General features: G+C 39.0%; 1 long non-coding RNA gene across 1 annotated transcript in view; it reads left to right on the forward strand.

Moving 5' to 3' along the window:
* Positions 1 to 13,674, forward strand: part of LOC122889605 — a 40,524-nt gene that overhangs the window by 5,732 nt on the left and 21,118 nt on the right. Inside the window, exon 2 of the long non-coding RNA XR_006380949.1 lies at positions 7,221 to 7,345. This is a non-coding gene — a long non-coding RNA (uncharacterized LOC122889605). The remainder of the gene's footprint in view (positions 1 to 7,220; positions 7,346 to 13,674) is intronic.

The raw sequence follows: 13,674 nt of genomic DNA on the forward strand, positions 1-13,674 counted from the left end.
ACAAGCCACAGGTGCCAAGCCACATGAGCCAACGATAGCCTGATTTTTGAGAAGAGAAATGACAATTCTTTACCCATCATTCATCCCAAGGTGTGCTTGTCATCTCTCGTAGCACATAGCGAGTTACCTTTTTATTAGTCGCTTTGGAAATCTCGCAAGTGAGCAGCAGCAGCAGCAGCCTTATCTGGGAAACTGCGTGTAAATGAGACTATGTGGGTTGGAGGATATGCGATCCATCTGCCAGAAGGATGAAAGGTGTGCATTTGAGCTCTCAGGCGGTCAGATTAGGAGCTCTTTCCTTCCTGCCTGTCTCTTCACGCTGACCAAAATGATGGGCGAATGCAGTTCTCCCATCCGGCACGTTCTCGTCCCCTGTTTCCCTGACCCTCTCACCTCACCAGCTTGAAATAAAGAAAATGCTTTAGTGGTTTAGTGGTTTAAAATATAAAATCAACCCTAACCTTATTGGTTTGCTTAAGATGTAAGACCTTACATTTTTAAGTTTTCCAAATGTTTTCTCGTAAGTCATCTTGTTTGGGCTCTACCAAGCACTTGATGTAAACAGCACAAATGTGACCTACAACCTTACAGGGGAAAGCTGGAGTTCAGTGAGGTCAAATGCCTTGTCCATGGAAAGGATGGAACTGGAGAAGAGAAGGCAGCTGTTCTGACTCGAAGTCCCAGCCCTGTGACTATGGACAATCTCTTCATCCGTTCCACACCATGATATCCAACAACATTCAAGACCTCTTCCTTTTTTATTCCAGCCGGTGTCCTTATTTCCAACTAACAAATGTACAAGAATACTTAGACCCTTCTTATCCTTGGGCTGATTTTCTGAAGAAGCTTCCTGCTTGGTCTTTATGCCTTTAGTCAGGTCCTACCGCAGTTCCCCGTCGCCTTCCTCAGTGACACCGCGGCAGGAGCCCATCGTTTTGCAGCTACTTTCAGCTACTTGTCCAATCCCATTCTTGCATTTAAGATGTGTCCTTGTCATCTTATCTTTGACCTCAATCCAGGCCAAAGCTTTTCTTTCCTCCTCCCAATGTAATTGAGATTTATGACAGTAGGCTCTAAAACCATGGTTTGAGTCTTCAGTGCCTACTCTCCCTCTCCCTTCTAGGTCAGTTTGGGGTAGGAAAAAGGGAGAAAAAAAAATGGATACCTCCGAACTTTCCTGGGTTGCAAAGACTCCAGGCAACAGAGGGGAAGGGACATTATAAAATATTTCTATATTGTGGAGCTTTGACCATGTTGTTGCTGATTTACTGAATCACTTTCCTGGGTCTCCAATTACTCTCTCTTTGCCTCCGGATCTTCCTTCAGTTTCTGCAACTCCTGGGATGAGGTGTTTTATTCTGCATGAAGGAGGGTCCTGGTTTCTGAAGCACACATATTGTCAAGGTTAGAGACAACAAGAATGGACCAAAGTTTCAATCTGTCCTTATGGGGGTCCAGCCTGCTCATCATCTTCCTCTCTTGACTGCCTGCCTGTGCACTTCAGGCTTCAGCACTATGAGACAGAGACAGTCTTCACAGAGAGATCTTGCCAAACCTCCACAGTCATGTAAGTCCATCTCCTCTTGGGTAAATCCATCTACGTGCCTGTGTGCCCTTGTGTATGTGTAACCTACTGGTTCTCCTTCCATGGTTGAACCCAAAACATACAAACTTCGAATATGGGGTCAAGAGATGGTACAAATAACTGCATACTTCTTTGTTGATAGGAATGATCCCAAAAATGTAGGGTGGTGGGAGAAAATGGCCGGAGCAGTATTTTTGAGTAGTGAAAGGGGGTGAAGTATAGTGTCCAAGAACAAGTGCCGGCCTTAGCTAGGTGCATGGAAAGGTCATTTATATCAAGAAGATAGAATGCAGACAATACGGCTACAGATGTTAGTGGATAATTATGGTGCTGGCATCTTGGACAAGTTCTCTTTTGAGCATAAAATACAAATAGGAGCACCTGGGTGGCTCAGTGGGTTAAGCCTCTGCCTTCGGCTCAGGTCATGGGCTCAGGGTCCTGGGATCAAGCCCCACATCTAGCTCTCTGCTCAGCAGGGAGCCTGCTTCCTCCTCTCTCTGCCTGCCTCTCTGCCTACTTGTGATCTCTGTCTGTCAAATAAATAAATAAAATCTTAAAAAAAATACAAATGGATGTTCAAAATGGAATTTCTAAAATATTTGCTTCAAGTAGAAGGAAAATAATATAATCCTAGAAAGAAAATCTGAGTCATAAAAAGAAATAAGTAGCAAAGAAAATGATAAAATGTATGCACCAAACTAATAAGCTAGGATAAAGAAAGCCTGTGCACTTGAAGTAAATCCACAAAGGACACTCCAGGCTGAGATGGCTTCAGTGGTGAATTCTACCAAAAATACAAGAAAGAAAAAGAATATTAGTGTTACCCAAACTATTCTAGGTAATAGAGGAAGAGGAGAAAGTTCTCAATTCATTCTGTGCAATCAGCAGTAGACTAGTATTAGTATTATACCAGACAAAAATTCTTAACAAAATTTTAGCAAATCAAATCCAGAAATATATAAAATGGGTAATATATCACAAAAAAAGGGATTTAACTCAGGAATGCAAATTTATCTTAGTAACTAAAATAAATCAATAATATTCATAGTATTAACAGGGGAAAAAAAGGTAAACATATGATAAAATATACCACCGATTCATGATAAAAACTCTCAGCAGAGAAGACAGAAAGAAACTTCCTTAACTTGATGAATGACATTTACTAAAACATGCAGATCATATCATATTAAATTGTGAAAGAGTGAGTGCCTTCCCACTATGATCAGGAACAAGGCAAGTCTATCCACCTTTCTAGGTCGGAAATGCGTAAGTACAATTGTTTTTATTCAAAGACAACATGATCGTCTACATAGAAAAATCCAATGTATCAACAATAACAATAGAAATCTGTTCCAGATGTGCCTGGGTGGCTCAGTGGGTTGAAGCCTCTGCCTTCGGCTCAGGTCATGATCTCAGGGTCCTGGCATCAAGCCCCGCATCGGGCTCTCTGCTCGGGAGGGAGCCTGCTTCCTCCTCTCTGCCTGCCTCTCTGCCTACTTGTGATCTCTGTCAAATAAATAAGCAAAATCTTACGTTAGTAAATGAGTTAAGCAACACTGCAACATGCAAAAATTAACTGTATTACTAGAAATAAAATTTAACTGTTTTTTTTTTTTTTTTATGGGAGTGTCTCAGCTGTGCACCTGTGGATAAAGGAACCATCCCAATATGTATGTAAAGCCCCACCCATAGGTGTGCTCCTACGTTGGTCTTCACTGACACCTACATTTAGGCAAATGAGTTCCATCCAAATACCATCACTGCTACCATCATAGTTCAGGTCTTCATCATCTGTGTCCTACCTGGACTCTTGCAAAAGCATGTGAACTTTTGTTTCTTTTCCTTTTTCGTGTGGTGATTTTCAACCAAAACAAACAAACAAAAAAGAAAAAGTCACATTCTTCGGTGGTGGGGGAGGTGTTCTGGAGGGAGTAGAGGACCCACAACTTGTAGCATTTATCCGGAGAGGTCTTCTCTCATTCTTTACTATTCATCACCATCACTGTCATCATCATATTATCATCAAACAAATGCTTTTTAAAGTACATGTAGTGTTCTTTACTCTAAGCATTTACATATATTAATGCTCACAAGAGGCTAAGAGACATGCCCAAGGTCACAGCCAGTAAGGGTTGGCTCTGCTTTCCAAATCAGGGACTCTCCCTCCGGAGACTGTGCTCTTGCCTACAGCCCCAGCACCGGGCTGCCTTTTGGAATCCCATTAAATCCCAAAATTTTAAAATTGTATATCAAACATGGCCACACCTTCCCTACCTCTCCCAGTTGTATCAATCCTTTCTTTTTTCAATTCTTACACTCACCATTTTCATCGTCTGCTCCTTATAACCAGTTACTTATGGACCAGATCTGTGTCCCATGCTCTTCTCTATGTCTTTACCTTTGTCATGCTTTTTTTGCTGTGTTTATGCCTGTTGGGCACCTGCTACATTACTACTCATCGACCCAGAGCCCCTCAAGAAACTGCTGAAGAGAAATCTCTGCATTTCTTGAACCCATTCTGAGGTCTTAAGTGTTCTGTGGTGGTTTCCTGGTCATGTGCATTTCCTGAGGCTGCTGTCCTTCTCATCGTGGGAGTGGAGGCCTTTTTGGGGAATTGGCAAAGTAGCAATAGCTTCATGATTCTGTCCCAGCTCCCTGAATGGCTCACTTCTGAAACATGGCTCCCAAGGTTGTCCCTTTCTTTCTCTCTTTCTTTCTTTCTTTTAATTTATTTTTTTAAAGATTTTTTTTTTTATTTGACAGAGAGAGATCACAAGTAGGCAGAGAGGCAGGCAGAGAGAGGGGGCGGGGAGCAAGCTCCCTGCCGATCAGAGAGCCTGATGCGGGGCTCAATCCCAGGATCCTGAGATCGTGACCCGAGCTGAAGGCTGAGGCTTAACCCTCTGAGCCACCCAGGCACCCTCTTTCTTTGTTTTGTTTTGTTTTTTTTTTTTTAATGTTTTAATTGAAATTTGGTTATTTATAGTGTATTGATGGTTTCAGAGGTAGAGTTCAGAGATTCATCAGTTGCATATAACACCCAGTGCTCAGCACATCACGTGCCCTCCTTAATGTCCATCAACCACTTACCCCATCTGCCACCCCCTTGCTCCAGCAACCCTCAGTTTTTTTTCCCTATGATTGATAGTGTCTTATGGTTTATCTCCCTCTCTGATTGCACTTTTATTTTTCCCTCCCTTCCACTATGTTCCTCTGTTTTGTTTCTTAAATTCCACATATGAGTGAAATCATAGGTAATTGTCTTTCTCTTATTGACTTATTTCGATTAGTATAATACCCTCTAGTTCCATCCAGGTTGTTGTAAATAACAAGATTTCTTTCTTTCTTTTTTTTTTTTTTTTGGATGGCTGTTTCTAAAAGCTCAATTTTTCCTTTGATTTCTCCAGCCTTCCCAGTGAGCTGTAAACCTCTTAATAGTTTAAGATACATTCATTTCTGCTTAAACTCGGTAGAGTAGCTTCTGTTTTCTGTAACTGAACCCTGTTTGTCACATTACAGTTAATAGTCACATTTTTCATTGATACTATTCTATTAAATCCAGCAGTCCAACACAGAGAATTCCCCCTTCTGTGAACATTTACCACTTACTTTCTAGAGCAGTACTTCTTAATTTTTGTTGCACATTAAAATCACCTAAAAGGCTTTAGAAAACGCTAGCAGCCAGGCCCTAACCGCGGCCAATTAAATTAAAATCTTTGGGGGTGTGACCAAGGCATTGGTATTATTCTGAGTCCCCCAGGACAGTCCAGTGTGCAGCCAAATTGATAAGCCTGTTGTCTGAGCACTTGCTAGACATCTCCATCACTGTGCTATACAGAAGACCTAAGTATACGAGGCAAAATGCAGTTGCTTTGGAAAAAAAAAAATTTTCTCCCACTTGGAACTTATTTCACTAAAGGATTTGAAACAGAGAAGGAACTAAAAAGTTAAATGCCTGGGCTCATTTTTATATTTTTCGAATGATTTTCTAGATGAGAAGAACAGTTGTGCGAGCTTTTGGACAGTTTAAATAGTGACTTATCTTAATATTGTATTCAACATTTTAAGACAAAGACAGAAATTATTTTCAGTTTCCTTCCTGCTCCTCAGGCATATATTTACTCCAAGTGTCTATAAACTCTGTCTTGCTGTTCTAAATAAAACTACTTACTCATCCTATACCCTGTTATATCATAATTTCTAGGGTTATGTACCCATGTTTTAAAGCAAGTTTGAATGCTGACATAACATATTTACTGAAATATATATCTATGAGAGTAGATTCCTCATTTATACAGGGATGCAATTTCACTTATTGGATGAGTGTATGGTTGCCTTGTGGATACTCCATTAATGCATTCCAAAATTAATGAATAAAGCATTTTTTAAATTTACATAAAAACTAATAACACCTGTTATAGACCTGTACCTGCACAATATTCTTTCTCATTGGGTCGTCACTTCCACATTGTGTCAGGTTAGTTCCTTTCATAAGGCAAATACATATTTATCTGTAGGTTCCAGGGAAGTACCAGTTCAATGGTGTATATATATTTTCTCTCAAGATCTTTGAGCTAAAGAGACACTCTATAGGTTAGAAGTCTTCAAAGTATATGCAAATAAATATGTAGCTCTAAAATGTCTTACTCATGCAATAGACCCTGGATAGCAAGTAGTTTAAAGTGAAACAAAAAGAGGGGCGCCCTGGGTGGCTCAGTGGGTTAAGCCTCTGCCTTCAGCTCAGGTCATGATCTCAGAGTCCTGGGACGGAGACTCACATTGAGCTCTCTGCTCAGTAGGGAGCCTGCTTCCTCCTCTCTCTCTGCCTGCCTCTCTGCCTACTTGTGATCTCTGTCTGTCAAATAAATAAATAAAATATAAAAAGAAAAGGCTTTTAAACTGTGGAAATATTGTCATGCATTTCGTCGGGATAAATCAGCTCTCCGGGGCCTAACTGAGTCATAGTGAGGAGAGCCGTGTCAAGAGAGTCACAAACACTTGAAATCACGCACTGTGATCACAAAACTGCAATTCACTGTCAGTGCATATTTATAGGAGTTCAATAATAGTCTTAATCATCGAAGAAACTCAGTAAATATAGTAGGGAAAATAGCCAGAATATGTAATTGAATTCATACACAAACACATAAATCAAAATTCTTACTTTGTCGTGCCCATAAAAAATGGCTTTGCCATTCTACTGGCTGAATAAAATATCACATTAGCTTTCATGAATCTTTCATTTTATTGAGGTAAGTTTACATACACTAAAATGCACAGATCTGCACATTTCAATGGGTTTTAACAAAAGCATACATCTGTGAAGTTCACACCTTTAATAAGAAAAGCAAAATTTCTATTTCCTCAGAAAGTCCACTCATACCCATAACCAGTCACTTCCTGCCCTTTCAGAGAAGAACCATTGTATTCTGATTTCTAGCACCATAGATCGGTTTTGCCTGTGGAACTTCACAGAAATGGAATTACACAGTAAGCACTTCATGTCCCACGTCTTTCACACCCACACAGTGTTTCTGAGATTATCTGTGTCGTTGAGTTCATCAGCAGTTTATCCATTTTCATAACTGACTGGTATACAGTAGCCCTTCCTCATCTGTGATTTCCTTTTCCATAGTTTCAGTTGTCTGTGGTCACCTGAAGTCCCGAAGCAGCGGATCCTCCTGACAGATCTTCAGAAGGTCCAGGTTAGCCTAACGCTGTGTCACAATGCCTGTCACTCACCTCACTTCATCTCATCAGGTAAGCATTTTAGCATCTCACGTTATCAAAGCGACGAAGAGTGAGTACAGTACGAAAAGATATTTTAAGAGAGATCACATTCACATAACTTGTATTATAGTATAGCGTTATAATTGTTCTATTCTATTCTTGGTTATTTTTGTTGATCATCTGCCTAACATGTAAATTTAACTATCATAGGCATGTATGTGTGGAAGAAACGATTGTGTATATAGAGTTCAGTACTATTTGTGGTTTCAGGCAACCACTGGGGGGTCTCGGACATTTTCCCCACGAATAAGCAAGGACGACTCTATCAGGGTATGAATATCCTATTATTTCCCTATTCTCTCACGGATGGTTATTTAAATTGTTGCCAGTTTGGGGTTGATATGAACAATGCTGCCATGAAGAGTTTTGTAGAAACCTTTGGATATACGTTTTCTTTTCTCAATCTCTCTCTCTCTCTCTTTTTTTTAAGATTCTATTTATTTATTTGGCAGAGAGAGAGCACAAGTAGGCAGCGGCAGGCAGAGAGAGAGAAGGGGGGAAGCAGGCTACCTGCTGAGCAGAGAGCCCGATGCGGGGCTTGATCCCAGGACCTGAGATCATAACCTGAGCCAAAGGCAGAGGCTTTAACCCACTGAGCCACCCAGGCACCCCATTCATTTCTCTTTCTAAATGCCTATGATTAGAATTGCTGAATCATAGGTAGGTGATTGGCTTTATATAAAACAGACAGAAGTTTTTTCAAAGTGCAATAGTACACTTCCGTCAACAGTGTATAAGAATTCTAGTTGCTCCAAATCCTCATGAATATTCAGTGTTGTTAGTTTTTTGTTACACTTTTACCCATTTTAGTGAGAATGTAGTCCTATCTTGTGTGGTTTTTGCATTTCCGTGATGAGTAACGATGTTGTGGTGCACTTTTTCATGTGCTGATTGGATAGTCTCTTACATCTTCCTTTTTGAAATGTCTATTTAAGACTTTCACCCATTTTTAAGCTGTGCTGATTGTTTTTTAATAATTGATTTGCAGGCATTGTTTCTACTTCTGGATTTAAGTCCATTTTCAGATACATGTTTCACAAAAATTTTCATGCACTCTGAGGCTTGTTTTTAAGTGATGTTTTTAAAGACTTATTTATTTATTTGACACAGAGAGAGTATAAGCAAGAGGGGTGATGGGAGGAAAAGAGAGAGAACCTCAAGCAGACTGTGCTGAGCAGGGAGCCTGACATGGGGCTCAATCTCACAACCCTGAGATCATGACATGAGCTAAAATCGAGTTAGATGCTTAACTGACTATGCCACCCAGGTCCCCCATCTACGTGACATGTCTTGTTTGTTTTTTTTTAAAGATTTTATTTATTTACTTCATTTGAGAGAGAGAGAAAGAGAGAGAGCACACATGGGAGTGGGAAGGGGCAAAGGGAGAGGGAGAGAATCTCAGGCATACTCTGCCCTGACCATGGGGAGACCAGTGAGAGACTCCATTTCATGACCCCCCGATCATGACCTGAACTGAAATCAAGAATCTGAGGCTTAGCCGACTGAGCCACGTAGGCACCCCGAAGTGATGTGTTATACAGAAGCAAACATTTTAAATTTTGATATAGTTAAATTTATTGATGGTTTTCTTTTATGATAATGCTTCCCAAGAAATCTTTGCCTACTTCCCAAATCATGAAGATATTTTTCGAAGAATTCTTGAAAGTTTTTTTAGTTTTACATCTATGTCAATTATATATCTAGAATTATTTCTGTGTATGGTGTAAGGTATGAGTCCAGTTTATATTTTTCTAAATGGAATCTAGTTATGCCAGCATTATTTTTTGAAAAGACTTTCATTTCCCAACTAAATTTTTTTGGCCCAACATTAAAAAACAATTGACCTTACGAGTTTGTATCTACTTTTGGCCAATATTTTCTGTTCCATTTGTCTATATGTTTATACTTGCGCCAATATCACATTGCCATTGTTAATGTATTGTTGAATTCAGGTAGTATAGGTCTTCCAAATTTATTCTCCTTTAAAATTGTTTTTTGAATTTTCCTCCTTTTCCCTTTCCATGTAACTTTTAGAATGAGTCTGGAAATTTCTCAGAAAAAAGTTTTTGGATTTTGATTGGAAGGGCATTGACTTGATAGATCAGTATGGCATAGGCTGACATTATAATACTGTAGAATCTTCCAACCCATGAACATGGTGTAATTTCTCAATTTTTCAAGCTTTTTAAAATTTCTATAAGCAGTTTTTTTTTTCTTTCCAGTGTAGGATTCAGTCTTCCACATAGTTTGTTACATTTATCCCTAATCATTTTTATGATCATTAAATGACAATTTAATTTTTTATTTCTCAATTGTTCATTGCTATTACACAGATACATAATAGATAATTACATGTTAACCTTTTATTTTATGATCTTACTAAATTCAGTTATTAGTTATAGCAGGGGTTTTTTAGTACATTCTTTGGTATTTTCCAAGTATACGATTATGTATACGATTATGTCATCTGCCATAAAGATATTTTTTCCTTATTATTTTCTATTTCAGTCATTCTCATATCTTTTTTCTTTGCTTCCTTTTGATGTATTCTACTCTTCTTTTCCCATATGTTACAGTGGAATGATCAGTTGATTTAAGCTTTTTTCTTTTTATAAAATAAGAATCCTTATTCCATATAGATATATATGCTATAGATAGATAGATAGATATGCTATAATATTAGGACTTGAGAAAAATGAATAAAAAAATACAGACCAACACAGTAAATTGTTACCCATTTAGAATCAGTATCCTTTTCTCTTCCCTTTCCTTCCTTGATTGATACTGACTTACACAAAGTGTTTTTTATAGAGATATAATCATGGCTTCTTACATTTTTAGAACCCTTTATTGTTCTCACAGAACACACATAACACATTACTGCACTTAATCTCCTAACAATTACAAGAAGAGAACAGACCAATGAATATTATCCATTTTACAAACATAGAAATTAAAGCACAGGGAGGTTAAATGACTTCCCTGGGATAAATGAAGCCACAGTAAGAGTCCATATTTCTTAGAGAAGCTATTCAGTCATCAATGTACCATACACGGAATGGAATTTTGTGTCCTTTAGGGGAATATGCATCAAAATTAGTTATCAAGCTCATTGAGGATGCTTGCTTTATACGACATATACATGTAAACATATATTACTACAACATTTTCCAAAAAGAAATATTGCAAAATAAAGTCGACATTTAGGGTTAAATGCACAATGCAGTTAGAGTCAGAACCCTTTCCTCTTAAAGCTTACTTGTTAGGTTGAGCTTAAGGGATCAGTGGTAATGTGTGAAATGCAGTGCATGAGGGATTATTGTAACTTCCAAAAATTGATGCTTCTGAATATCTTCCATGTTCACACAATGAGGCAAGCTGAACCGACCAAATTTTATCAAATCAATTTCACTTGCTCAACTTTAGGCCAAGTCATGATTCTTTCATACCAGAATTGTTGATGTTACAGCCAGAGGGTGGAAGTCTTCGGGTCTGCTTAGCTTTATCAGTCTTCTTTCATCTCCTTTCTTTACCTCTCCCTCTTTCCAGTAAGATCCATACCCTAGCCCTCTCCAGTTTCAAGAGACTTGTTCTAGACTCACTGTGCCCATTTGGCCAAATTAAATGGTTGAATTGGCAGAACAGGAAGAAGAGGTGAAGGACAAATGCCCAGTCAATGAGCTTGGCTGATGAGATTAATTTTTTGTTGTCGTTTGCAGTGTGTGCTGCTTATTTAATAGCAAGCCCATCAGCCAGAAGCCTCATGTTTCTGTGAGTTTTATCATGCCCTCAATATTTCATCAGCACTCATTGAAATAAAATAATAACACATTGTATTGAGCTACCTTATTTATAATTGTTTATAATGTTGCACTATTACATCCAGACCTGATAAACAATTATGCATCAAAAAGTAGAACTCTGTAGGTATCATAGGTGATGAACTATCCTATATATTTTTTTTCTTTAAAATCATCATGGCTAACATTCAGCATTTACTACATGCTGATAGTTTTCTAAGCACTGTACCAAAAGGAAAAAATGACGGTCCTTTCCATACTATATTTGCTACCTATAATTCATTGAGACAAAAAAAAACCCACACATACTCAAACCCACAATAAAACTGCCAGCTCAGCCATGTGCTCGGAAGAGAACATTCAGCGGCATTTGCTGATAGGGCAAGCAGTTAGTGAGGGCACTGCGGGACGCTGGATCTGCCCTCTGCTCGGTTCCTGTAATCAGAGACCAGAATATTCTTAACCTTTTACGGGTGGATGAACAACAAATTAGGAATTTCTAATTGCCTTCTCTCTGAGGGCTGTCTCCCAACTAAGTAGCGAAGGTATGCGCGGGCAAGTGTTGTTCATCCAAGGTGATGTTAACTTTTTCTGAAATTAAGAGACCTTTATTTAAAAACAGCTTCAATAGCTAGAGGCATAGAATATCAGAAATGTACTCCAGGCTGTAATAATTGCGGGCTGCCCTGGGAAATGGCTTCAAGGCCACAGCAGCCGTGGCTCCATGCAAGCAGAGCCTCTAATTATTGAAAAACCTGTGTAGAGTCTCCATGTTAATCAGTCTCTCAGAGACTTCAGCTTTATGTGGTTAGTGCAGATTTATGGCATTTTTCTTTTCCTGTTATTAAAACTGATATTTCACAAGGAAGGAACTATCTCCAGACAACTGTTAAAATGCAAAGTTTCAGTCATAAAAGAAAACTGCAAGATTATTCTGAGAATATTCTATGGAGAATTCCAAACAAGGATAAGAAACAACACATCAAAGACGGGGGTGGAGGGGAGGAATTCAGAAATAAAAAGGCCTGACTTTAAAGTATTAACAAAAAGACTCAACAGTTGGCCCATAGAATCAAGAGGTTAGAATGTAATTAATTTAAGTGCTTGTTGCAATTATGGAAATAAACATTTCATGCATAAATGCAAACTGAATTATACATAATTATGAAAGCACTAAACTAATTGAAACATTTGGATTAACATAGTAGAAGCCAAATTGCCTTTTTAAACCATGCTTTGCGTTATCCTGCGTGTACATGGTAAATTGTAGTTAATAATGGAAAGAAGTGTACTTAGAAACATATATTTCTATCGAGTTGGCATTTTGCTTCCCTTATAGAGTAGACACAAATTTTGTAAATTATAGTAGCTCTTAGTGAACCAGTACAAGACTATGACCAGTTGGTTTTGTCAATTGTAACTAATCTATAGAAGAAGACTGAGGGGCAGAGACTGCTATTCCAGGACTCAGGGCTCCCTCCTACTTCACCATTTGCTGTATTTTCAGTACTCCGGGCCTAATGGGATAGTGAGGATGGGATGGGGGGCAGGAAGTGGCCATCTGAGAAAAGTGAAAGGAGGAAAGTGTGCTCAGTTGAAAAGAGGCGAAGGAAGGTTTGAAGGTTCTCCCTCATCAAGTCCAAATTTAAAAGTTTGTCCAGGCCCTTCTAGCTACCTTTTGGCATTTTTTAATCTTCGTCGATTCCTGTACTATCTCTTCAAGTACTCTCTCCCAGATGCACTACGTCATTTGCTACTTTGAGCCTGGGCAGATCTTTGTAATTTATTAGTATAGGTAGATTTGGCAGGTGTCCAGTGCCAAAACAAACAAACAAACAATCATAATGGCAAAAATCTTCTTTCTGCTTTTCCGCTGTCATTCAAAACTCACATGTCTGCAGAGAACAGATTGGGTCCTTGCTTGACTTTGGGAAGGCCCTGTGATGGAGCAACGCTGTGCTATAGCTGAAATGACTGATGAGATTCTCTTGAACTCTCCAAATGGTGACATATTGTTCATTCAAATGAATCAATACTTAGATGTAAACAGTTCTCCAGGTATGACCATTCCATCAGATAAGGGATCATATTAACCGTAGTGACTCTAATCTCACTGGCTTTGAGTCTACATGTTCATGCAGTATCTCATCTCCTTGCAGAATCTCACTTCATGATTTCTTTTTTTTTTTTAAGATTATTTATTTATTTATTTGATAGAGAGAGAAATCACAAGTAGGCACAAGTAGGCAGAGAGGCAGGCAGATAGAGAGGGAGAAGATGTGGGGCTTGATCCCAGGACCCTGGGTTCATGACCGGAGCCCAAGGCAGAGGCTTAACCCACTGAGCCACCCAGTCACCCCTTACTTCATGATCTCTAAAGGCTTAGGGAGTATATTACATGTGCTTAGGTACAAGTTAGCTAGTTACAGTCTTAGAATGTGTCCATCCTGGTCCTCCTCTCCAACTGGACCCCTGTAAACCTCCTCACTAGGACCACTG

This window comes from Neovison vison, chromosome 11 (genome assembly GCF_020171115.1).
Source record: "Neovison vison isolate M4711 chromosome 11, ASM_NN_V1, whole genome shotgun sequence".
NCBI classification, from domain to species: domain Eukaryota; kingdom Metazoa; phylum Chordata; class Mammalia; order Carnivora; family Mustelidae; genus Neogale; species Neogale vison.